This window comes from Bemisia tabaci, chromosome 4 (genome assembly GCF_918797505.1).
Source record: "Bemisia tabaci chromosome 4, PGI_BMITA_v3".
NCBI lineage: Eukaryota > Metazoa > Arthropoda > Insecta > Hemiptera > Aleyrodidae > Bemisia > Bemisia tabaci.
In genome coordinates this window covers 33,819,551-33,831,300 of record NC_092796.1, presented here as the reverse complement: position 1 = coordinate 33,831,300, position 11,750 = coordinate 33,819,551, and the positions used below count along the sequence as shown (strand labels likewise).

Genomic DNA, 11,750 nt, shown 5'->3' with positions numbered 1-11,750 from the left:
TTAATCGCTGGGAAGCTGTTTTTTCATCGTACTTGCTTTCAACACTCGTAACTTCAGCCAACGTTCATAGTTTTTACGGTCAGCAGGATAAAATTTAACAAAAAGGCATTCAATAATAGAATTTAGCCTCCTCTTTCGACCGGGGCTGATTTCAAAGCACGCCAAATTATATGGAGAAAGAGAGTCTGAACTCGCGTGACGTCAAATTTCACAGGGGTTTTTCCCCGATTTTTGTTTTAACACTAACTTATTCCTATTCAATCATTCTGCACTTCGACTTCATTTTGTAATCAGGAACAAAAATATTTGGCTCATTCGTAAACACAGGTAAACTAATGGTACCTTGTTCCAATCTGAGCCAGAAAATATAGTTCCGAATAGCAAAATGCAGTCCAACTCAGAAGCTCCAGGAAGTAAGCTCTGTAAAAACTTTCACTGAATCTTTTTTCCCCGTGCAAGCTTGAGTGTACACCTCATTTTCTGATCTATAGATGTTGTCGATTTTCTTCTTTACTCTCCATGTTTCAAACGAGCTGCCTGTATCCGTGAAAAATTTGTCACGTTGTATGAGTAAAATGTAGCCCAACAGCAATTCGGAACTGCAATTTCTGGCTTATTTGTTAAAAACACTGTATGTACATAGGGAAACAAATGGTACACAAGTTGTTTCTTAACTGAGCCAGAAATTGTAGTTCTTAATTGCAAAATGCAGTCCAGTTCATCGAGACGATTTCTACTTTCGAGAGGGGTACGGGGGTTGAGGGTAGCGTTGACAAAATTTTCCAGGGGGGCTCAGTCCATCGTGACCGGTGCCTGACATCCGGTGGGGGGGGGGGGGTCCAAAACTTGATTCCACTGTGACGTCACCACGCATGCAACGTCAAATATCTCGGGTGGGAAGGGTTGAAAGTTCGGGGAAAGTTGCGGAAATTCGGCAACGCCTTAATACGAGTGGCGAGCCCCCCTTCCGAGTCGGAGCGGGGGGGGGGGAGGGGGGTTCGGGATCGCTCGGGATCGGGAGCCGAGGCGAGTTCGAGCGCGCGGCGGTAAGTGCCGAGCGGCGAGTGGTGCAGCGCTGTGACGTCACAAAGATGGCGCCCGGAGTTTGCATGCGATGCCAACCACCCGTTTTCCCCACCCCTCTCGCGCCCCTCCGCGCCCGCGTCCGGAAAAGTGGAAAACCCTCAGTTTTTGTGGACCCGCTCGACTAGGCGCACTCTCGCAGCTCGCCTCCCTCTGTGCCCAGTGCGTTGACGGGACCCGAACAGGAGGAATATTTACGTATCGATCAAGCCCGCACCGCAAAAATCCAGCCCCAGCCTCCTCGACCCGTCCGTGCAAACCCGTGCGCCACAAATCAAAATAAAGGTCACCCGATTCGAGCCCGAGCAAAGGTCGACGCATAACCCCAACCACCCTCGACTTAACCCTTTTTTCACTCGTGATTTTAACCTAACAAAGCCTTAAAGTTCGCGGAAGTGTCGTGGAATCCACTCCAAACGCACGTACCGCCGAGGTTGTGTCTCCTGATAACACGCCAAGTCGTTCGCCTTCCAGTAGCTCCTAGTTTTTTTTACAAATTTTAGTACTTCCTCCTTTTGTAGATAGTTCACTAACTTTCGGTTCTTCGCTTCCCCTTCGTAGTTTTTGAGAATCGTTCGCTTTGACCAAGTTTAAGAAGTGGAAAATACCTGTTTGTTGTGGTTCATAACCTCTTCACTTCAATTGCTGCAACATAAATAACATGTAAGTTCCCTCATAAGTTTTCAATGGAGATAGTTATTGTCTGTTTCCTTTTGGTCGACTTTTCCAACGTTTTAATGCATTGCTCTAAGTTTGCTGATACTCTGTAAACATTAACTGGTTTCAATTTAGGTCTCGAAGCTCTAGAAAAATCCACTATAGGAAAAAGTTACAAATTCGGAAGAAAAGTGAAATACAGAACACTCTCAGAGCTATGATTGTGTTTTGCACAAACTGCGGTCACTCAACTGTCAGTTAAATGCTTAATTTTCCCTTAACTTTACGCAAGAGGTGTAGCTTGTTGTATTTATTACTGGATTTAACCGAATAAACAGCCTATGGTTGGACATACTTTTCTAAAAGGAGCCATGCATGAATTTATTGGATCGGAAGGAGCTATGAAGCACACGATTATGTATGTAGTTCTTTTTGATTTAATCAATTTGTACATGGTTCTTTTTGACATCAGTACGTTTGGTCAGTTTAAATTGTCGCAAAGCAAGGCCTAACATTGACTGTTTCCATCACAGTCCCCAAAGAGTTAAGAAATAAGAAAGCATTGAAGCTCTGAGATAACAATTTGGAGGTGAAACTCTCAAACCACGTATTTCGTTTGCGGTGTTAAAATCTCCGCTCTCATGTGATCTTTTTGAAAGAGAGCACATCAAATCATTTCTAGAAGTTTTCACAGAATTTTCTTCGCACAGAGAAAAAAAAAGCATCGAAGTTTTCGTAAAACATTGTGCAGTTTTCCATGTAAAAAATGAAGAATGACAGGAAGTCTGCAATGTCACAAACGTGATTTGTAGTCTTGTGGTTTCACCTTCAAAATGTTACAACCATGTGGACGTACACAGCTATAAACTGCATTTACTATCAAGTAGAGTAATAAGTCACACATGAGAGGGAGGGAGAGAGAGAGAGAGAGAGACAGAAAAAAACATAAAGTGTGATGAATATGTTCATGAATAGCAAAAACCATTAAATATTGGAGTTCGCCTCTCCTCAGAGCTTGTAGTGCCCAAAATATCTTGATAGAATAGATTACATTTTTCAGTAAGGAACAACAATTTTTGGCTCACCAATAAAGTCATCAATCTGCATCGGAAAATTAATGGCACGTGAGATGTATCTAAAAAAGCCAAAAATATAGTAGTTATACCAATTGCAAAATGTTATCCAATCATAACAACATATTCAAGGGTGGGTCTTGAAAGCTAGGATGCTTCAGTCGTGATAAAAAGATGTGATTTCGTCAGCAAATCCTCCAGTCCATTTCTAAAACCAAAAAAAATTCATCAGAATGTTGAGATTATTCAAATTAAAAACCGTTTCATTCAAAATCAGCTCGTTGGGCAAACCTTCATGAGCAGCTGAGAGGCCTGTTCTTCGTAGATCTCCCGTAATCACGTGATTCACCCGAAGGATGCGACTATTTTGACTCGTAGGAGCTGGTCTTGCCTATACGCTCAATTGAAGGCGAATAATGCACCATGCCGTTAAGAATGACTCTTAGTGATCAGTGGCATGGCGTGCTCCGCGTTCGAAAGAAGTTAGGCTGTTTCTGGCGAAGACCGTACAATCAATCCTACAAAGAAATGAATGCTCTCAAAGACTAATATGTATGACACGTTGTTAGTCTTCGATTTGGGTGTCGAGTTCTATGATTGAAACTTTTAAGTTGCATTTCATTCCAGATTCTAGACCTAGCTTCGCTTCGGAGACACATTTCCGTTCAGATCAATAACGTATCTTTCCGGAATGGAGATGTTGCATGTATCAGGAATTTGCGATTTGACTATTGATTCTTTTGTAAAAGTTCGCGAGAAACACGATGGTGCCTCTGGTTTTCTCTGATATCAACTTCCAAGCTCAAAAAAAGCTCTCAAGTTGAGGCCAAAATGGAGGGAATATCCCACGCTGTCCTGATAGTCCACCTGTACATCAAAATAAACTCTCCATGCAAAGATAGGGAGCAAATACATTGACAGGGCTGCCACTTTATTTGGGGACTCTAAATCTGATAACCCGGCATCCGTGCTAATGTATTTGCTCCCTATCTTTGCATGGAGAGTTGGTCTTGATGTAGAGGTGGACTCTCAGGATAGCGTGGGATATCTCCTCCATTTTGGCCTCAACTTGAGAGCTTTTTTGAAGCTTGGGAGTTGATTTCAGAGAAAACCAGTGGCACCATCGTGTTTCTTGCCAACTTTTACATATGAATCAACAGTCAAATCTAAAATTCCTCACACGTGCAGCATCTCCATTACACCGTGGGAAATATTCACCAGCCGTTCTTGTTGACCCAAACTGAAAACGCCTCATGAAAACGATCCCGGGGCTTTTTCAGCATGTGGCTAAAAATGGAATCTTATGAAGACAGAAGCCTCTTGTAATAGATTGAATTTGAAGATTTATGAGGAGGATTCATTTTGAGCATACTCCAATCTATACCCCCAAGTTCCCGATAAATTGGCTGTATGTTGAGGGGCTTTTTTTCTCTGTAGATGACTTCAATTAGAAAAATTAATTTTACAGAAGTCCATCTACACCCTTGATACTTGGGCCAAAAACGTGTCTTGAAAGTTCAAGGGAATAATCCATCGTATTCAAAGGCGGATTTAAATGTTGCATGGGAGTTTTGAGACTTCATATCGCTGAATTTGTTGAGCAAGCTTTGCTGTATTAAGGAAAGACCATGCACTGGAAAAAAAACACATTGGATTTAGAGCACAGACTCTTGAAAATATCGACAAGAAAAAATACTCTTGATTCAATCAGATTCTTGCTTAAATCAAAAGGAAATCCGCTCAAATTAAGAGACTTGGTTCTTGATTTCAGCAAAAATCCGATTGTATCAAGAGTATTTTTTCTTGTCGATGTTTTTAAGAGTCTGGACTCTAGATCCAATGTTTTTTTGCCAGTATGGACAAAATTTTAAGATGCTGTTTATAATTCCATTAACTTGAATTTTTTCATGAATACTTAATGTGCGTCGCGAGTATTGAAAAGTTTAGTGTAAACTCAAGGTACTGTTCTGGGCAATTCGGCTACATTTTGCAATTAGATACCAATTTATCCGACTCATTCATAAAGCACCCATCTGTATAGGAACATAATTCTATATATGATGTTTTTAAAATGAACCGGAAGTCGTAGTTCTCATCGTAAACTGCAATTAAATTATTCCGGTCTATAGGCGCTGAAAAATGCGCAAAGGCACAAAGGCGGGGCACTCGTATCTAGTAGTATGGAAAAGAAGTGAAACCGCCCTGGCGCTGTGCTTGTGTGAGTTTAAATACGAGTGCGGGAATCCTTGCGCGGCAAACGAACATTTTATTTGAGCTTGTCCTCTTGATTTGTGCATATTTCTTGTTTTAAAATCGTTTTAAATGCCTAAAACGAACAAATCAACAGAGTTGGGACGGTGACTTTTTAAAATACACTCTACTTTGACTCGGAACCAAGCAGGAATCTCTGATTAAGTTATTTTTCTGTTCCTTATGGGGGCAGTACCGGTTCAACCAGTCCATTACAATCCAAGATGATCGTTACCCCCGAAATGAGATTAATTGGTCGATGACGGACAATCAGCTTTCAAAAATAATCTAAAGTTTTAAAAAAAATGTGAGTAAGTGATTTTGAGCAGGCAGCAATCCAGAATAATTTGGCTACGCAATTTTATTCTGTTCTCTCCCTTTATTTGAATTCCAAACTTGTCCCGATTTTGCCGCCAATTCTCTAGCCAATAGGAGGAGTGGCTTAATTTTTTGCTCCTAGCGCCTAGTCTTTATATTTTTGAAAACGCGATTACGACTTGAGCAAATTGGGGGGTTAGTTATTATTTGGCGTTTCTGTAGACTCATTCAGAGCGATAAAAGTTGCCTTTATTCCGGTGCGTTTAGAATTTCCTCGAGTCTTTTGACTTTTTAAGAACGAGCTTATCCAGGATTTTGGCTCCAAAGAATAAATCACCACGTAATCTACTCACTTGGTACTTTCAGAATATTAAAAAGAAACACAAGGATTAGTGACCCATTCGAGGAATATCCTTGAGAAACAAATTAGTCAACAAATTATGTTCTCTTCTTCAAGTCAATCCAATGAGATGATGGTGCACAGTAAACTTTCATTCACAGTGAAATATTTGCATATCGCGGCTCAATTTGTGCTTTTTGCAGGCGCTACTCAACGCTGTAGAAAAATATCCCCAGGAAATTCTAAAAAAAATTCTCAACCTCCCAAATATTTGCATTTTTAAGAAGAAAGTTGGAAAGGAAGTGGCTATTTGATAAGCATTTTCTTAATGGAGGCGGAGGCAGGATGTCGGGACCGCCACTTTATGTTAAGTGGTGAAGTTATCTTATTTGAATTCCTGAAGAAACAAAATAGCTGCTCACAGAAAGTAACTCGTTGAGAGTTATAAAATACGTACAAGAAGAATGTTCAATTCATAATACATCTCCTAGTGTTTTTTAACATTAGTATGTCATCGTCGGAGGAAGTGTCAACATAGTTGCATGTTTGACAAAGATTCTCCATTCAACTCATTATGCAAAGAAGAAGCACTCTAACTTCATGATATTGAATTCAGGCAAGGCAATGGTAGCTAATATCGGAGCTTCCAATTTGCGGAGAAAGTATGTGTACAATAAGAGTTGCGGTCAATGTCAACTAAATTGGTGTCAATGGTCAGAAAACCCTCATAAAATCGAATTTTTATCAGGCTTACTTGCTTTTTTCAGTACTCTTCTCGTGTTGCTTATTATCAGGATTTTATCATCTAACAATTTTCCTTCAGTTCTGTACTTACATCATTGTCGCAATGTTTATTCAATAGACTTTATTCTTGGAGGGTTCTAAGACAGCAAACCAGAAAATTAGTGTCGCTGTTCCAAAATGTCTTTTTTTTTGTTTTAAGAAGACTACTTCAATATGTATTTCTACATCAAAGCACACAGAAACCTCTCAAAGTTTTTAGTCAAGCGTAATGGGACTTGGGATGAAAGTCACAATTAAAAGTACAACAAAAAGAGTGGATCCATCTGTCCTAATTGCATCAGAATACCTTCGAGATCAACAAGTTAACGATCTGAAATATGGAAATCATAAAAGTAATATTCGTTTAAAATAAACCGTAAATAAATTCAACAACACCGCGACCTCTTCCGTAGTTAAGCTAAGCGTAAATGCGTAATTTATTGCGCAAATTGCGTAAAATTGCCGTAATTGCGTGTTTTATTTTTTCTTTGATTTGAATGATAATTTGGAAGGCAAATAATTTTAAGAATCGACTTGAATGAAATAATAATCAAACAAACGAAATATAACGAAGTGAATATGACTTTTTACACAGACAACCTGCCTATCAGCGGATAAGTTTGGCTTTTTAGTCGTAAGGAGTCCGGATTTGGAGAGCTGACCAATCCTTGCTTTAAATTTAGCTTCATTTTGCAGTTCAGATGTACTATTTCTGGTTCATCCTTGAAAGCTATTTAGGGAAACGAATGGCAAATAGTGTTCTAAGGAGAACTAGTGATCCATTGATTTGTTTTATCACTAATCTCAGAGCACACCTTTCTTTATCGATAAATAAGCTCACTAATAAATGCACCAAGTTTTACGTCTTCTTCAGTTTTAAAGTGTCACGGAGTTTGCGAGCGCATTTTAGGCCATACGAGTGAGTGAAACTTCAAAGCTACGAAGCATTTCGCCTCTTTATTGGATTAAATGTCTCGCATAAACATTGTTCGAGTCGTACATTCAACTCGCATTATCAAAATCCTCATCACAATCAATCCAATTCGGTCTGTCACCTCTGATTTGTCTCACGAAAAAATGACGGAGACGTGACATCTAATATCATAGGCGGATCCAAGGAGGGCGCGTAGCCCCCTTCCCCTTTCCCCCTCACCCAAATAAGTAGGAAGAAGAAGAGAAGAAAGATTGAAAGAAGGCACGGAGGAAAGAAGAAGAATGCTCATAATTGATAATTATTCATAACGGAATTGACCCAAACTGAATATTCAATGCTATAAATTTTCGATTTTTTCTTACAAAATTTCGCCCCCTTCCTCCTAGTTTTGAGTGTCCAAATCCGCCATGACTCATATTTTTTTGAAATTTTGTGAATCCATGTCGAAGTCAATGCTGAATGTGTGAGTTATCTATAGTTCGATAAAGAAGGTGTGCCTTGAGGTTAGTGATAAAACAAACCAATGGACCACTAGTTTTCTCTAGAACACTATACGTCATTCGTTTCCCTAAATAGCCTTAAGGATGAACCAGAAATAGTATATCCAAAACTTTAATGAATGAGTTTTCTGGATGTACGGATACGTGCGTTCGGTTCAAAAAAGACGTTTTTTTAAATGTTGTACATTATTTAAACTTCAAGATACATCAAATTAAGTGATTGCGGTGAAAGGGCTTTTTTTCTGTGGAGTCTGATAAATATTCTGCAGTATCAAATGAAGAATAATGCTAAGAGGTTTAAGGAGAAACATTAAAAATTTGACTTAGTTTTTATATTTACTCCACAATCAAGACTCTTCTTGTCAAACATTTTCTTAGTAGAATTTCTATCATCTGAGGTAGCCGGATATCTCGTTGCTCCGATGGGTTCTTATCCCGACGATCCGAATTAACGGTTTAAAAAACAACATCTAGCAATATCCTCAATGATGTAACAAAATATCTGTAGTTTTCGAGATTGTACAATTTTGTATGACGGTTTCCTCTATTGAAAATGCAATGCGTTCTTGACAAAGCGTTTTCCTATGGATTACTCTATCCTTTTAAAGAGCATCGTCTGTAGGAGAAATAGAAATTTGACTAAGTAAATAATTAAGGTTTTCCCCGAAGGCTGTGGAGAAGCAAAGGCAAAAGCATTTTGATTTCGTGCGGGATTGTCGATTAAGCTAAGTCTGATTACATATGTGTTTAATGCACAAAGTGAATCATATTCGAATCAAGGTCACAAAAAATTTCAAAAAGCTTGCTCTTTGTGACTTTTTTTGTTTCATTCGTGATTTCCTGTGAATGTTCACACCGCAGAGCTATAAGGAATAAGATCGCCATGTGGTTTTTCGTGCGTTGCCAAATTTACCGTGATGAAATGTTGAATCTGTTGGACTACTTTTAAACTTTTCTCCTTGAAATTTTCAGAGAACTGTATCTTCAAATTAACATACCGTGTACCCACACCTACATAGGAAGTTTCGAAGGTTCTCGCTCTGATGTTCTAATTCTGGATCCAAGGTAGTATTGAGTTCTTCCTGACCTCATTTTAAAGTTCACATTACTCAAAATCCATCAAGACCAAAATTATTTTATTCGTTCAAAAATTGACAGTGTTATAAAGGTTTGAATGGAGGAGGTAAAACTGCCGCCGAAAATGTTGATAATTGTGCGATTTGCTAAACATTAATTCGCGTCAAAAATCTGGAGGTGGCAGTTTTACCTCCATTTGATTCAATCGATCAGAAATTATATAAAGCATAGAAATCAGACCAGATCAGCTGGTCTAAAGGTGCGACTTCTAGTTTCATCTGTAGATGTTCTTCATTCTTGAAATGTTCCTGCGTTTGGTGTAAAAGTTGATTCTGTTCCGGGTCGGTTAAATCAGTTAAATTTTACAATTAATCGGTTGGGTGTTTATTCTGGACAATGTTCATAAATCTGCGGAGTTAATCATAGATCTATGCCTATTATTTATGCTACCTTATGGGCTACTAGACAAGGTCTGAATCAAAAATACACTTCGCTTGTTTTCTCTTCAAAATTTGACGTAGCAAACAATCCACACGATGGAAAGTACGGAATTCATCTTTTGAACGATATTAAGAAGTATTTTTAACGTAGATCAAACGAAACTTAAATCATACTGATGACGTCATTTTTATTTTAGCCAATTAGGGGCCGTCCATAAAGTACGTAACACACTTTTTGGAAATGTTGACCCCTCTCCCCTTCTTGTAACGCTTTAGGGACGTAGATCCCTATCCTTCAACACGTGAAAACAAAATGGCGTAACGCTCTCCTCGACTCCCCCGTCCCCCTGGAGCGTAACGTACTTTATGGACGGCCCCTTAACCAATGCTGATTGTAAACACTTATATCTTGTTTAAAGGAGTTGATTTCTAGACTACCCGTTGTGTGATTCGTTTTTCTCGAGGGATTTTGAAGAGAAAATACGTTGCGTGGTTCTTTAATTGGACTATATATTGCAATCAGGAACTAAAATTTCCGAATCAGTTTAAAAATAACACATGTACCATTTATTTCCCTGTGTTTTTAAGTGTCTTTACGGATGTGATAGAAATTTTAGTTTCTAATCGCAAAATATAGTCCAATTCACACTTTGTGTAGAAACCCCCTCTGGAATCACAGCATCAGTGCGGGTACCTTCAGGACATCCTACGTATAAATTCAAAGAAAAAATATTCCCAGTTTATCTGTATACCTAGAAGTTTAAAACTGAAGAGAAAAATAGACTGCTGATTTAACAATTAAATCAACAACAATGAAAAAATAAGTCCGACTTGTTTCAAATGTACATTTTGAAAGCTAATTTATCACCAGGGGTGATTAAATTAGAATTTTTCATCGCAAAATGTACATTGAAACATGTCGGACACTTTTTATAACTACAAAATTGTTAAATCAGCAATTTAATTTTTTTTTCGTTACCTTGATTCTTTAATCTTCGAATGCAGGTATGGCGTTCTTTTTAAGCACGGCAGCGCACACCGCAAAAGCAAGGAACCGTTCAGTGGCGTGGCGTGCTTTGCGATGTATCGATTGTTATGACATTGAAACCTATGGAAAAGGATCGATAATCAGGGTGTTCGCAGCGAGCACCTTACTAATCGATTATTTGCCACAGCTTCAAATGGAGAAATATCGATAGATCGAAAAGCACGCCACGCCACTGCAACCGTTCTGCTCCCGCGCTCGCAATTTAAGCTGCTAACATTCTGGCAGCAACGGAAACAAACGAAAACAAACTAAAAGTTATTCGTTACGTTCAACACCTGTCAACACAGAGACAGAGAAGGTTAGAGAGGAATTGACGTTGGACCCGGGGAGGAGGAAGGAGGGGGGAGGGGGTCAGGCCGAGGTGAAAAGCTCAGGCAGGAAGGCAATATCGCAGTTGGCGGTACCCGTCGGTATGTTAGCTCTTCTACCCCCCCCCCTCTCCCTTTCCACACCCCTCCCACTCCCGCCCCCAATCTAATCAACGCAAACTTCAATAGGCACATTTTTACTTTTCGGCTCCCGTATTGATACAAAGATATTGATACAGGAGATATTGATACAGAGAATCAATGTCATCGGGTCGCTTTGCGCCGCGCGGAAGTGGTGAGCCAAAATGAGGGAAGGACGGGGTAAATTTAGGACCCGCGTGCGGTTTCGTCTGCCCACGTTCCGTTTTTAGCGATAAAAAAACCTCGAAAAAGCTAAAAATTGCGGCTTGAACCGCGCCGAAATGTTAGGTAAACACTACGCGAGCCTCGATACATTGGAAAATTAAGTATCGGCAATTTGGTGTGGGTGACGCTGGCGGTGGGTTTGCGTGAGCCCACGCGTAGATGATGACACCGAAAGCCTTTAATGAAGCAAATGGATGTGATGAAGCCGATACGGATCATATATCTATTTGGACATTTTTTGGGTTGAAAACTCGATTATGCATATTTAGCGGATGAATTTGGCTAAAATTAAGGCGCGATGGGTTATGAGAGATGCTCTGCGTTCAAGTTTTGCATAATGAAAAATCGATGCGAATAAGATACAAACTTGTGGCTATTGGCAGATTGAAGTCCTTGCTCTTTCGTAGATACGGCTGTTTTTGCATTCAGACATCAGATACTTCTTAGGCAGGAGAGTAACAGATAAGTCCCGCCTCCAAGTACTTTCTCCAAATGAAGGTATATCACAGATTCAGTATTTAAATTATTTTATGATGAAATATGCCGAAAGTTGAAAATTCTGTTGGCCCTTAT

The 11,750-nt window shown here is 39.5% G+C and overlaps 1 protein-coding gene across 2 annotated transcripts in view; it reads left to right on the top strand.

Annotated features, from left to right (window-relative positions):
* Positions 1-1,158: 1,158 nt before the first annotated feature.
* Positions 1,159-11,750, top strand: part of unc-13 — a 441,250-nt gene continuing 430,658 nt past the window's right edge. The window contains exon 1 of one of the 2 annotated variants that reach the window (XM_072299723.1): positions 1,159-1,746. The gene's annotated coding sequence lies outside the window, so the exon portion shown is untranslated. The remainder of the gene's footprint in view (positions 1,747-11,750) is intronic. The other variant, XM_072299724.1, reaches the window with a different exon arrangement.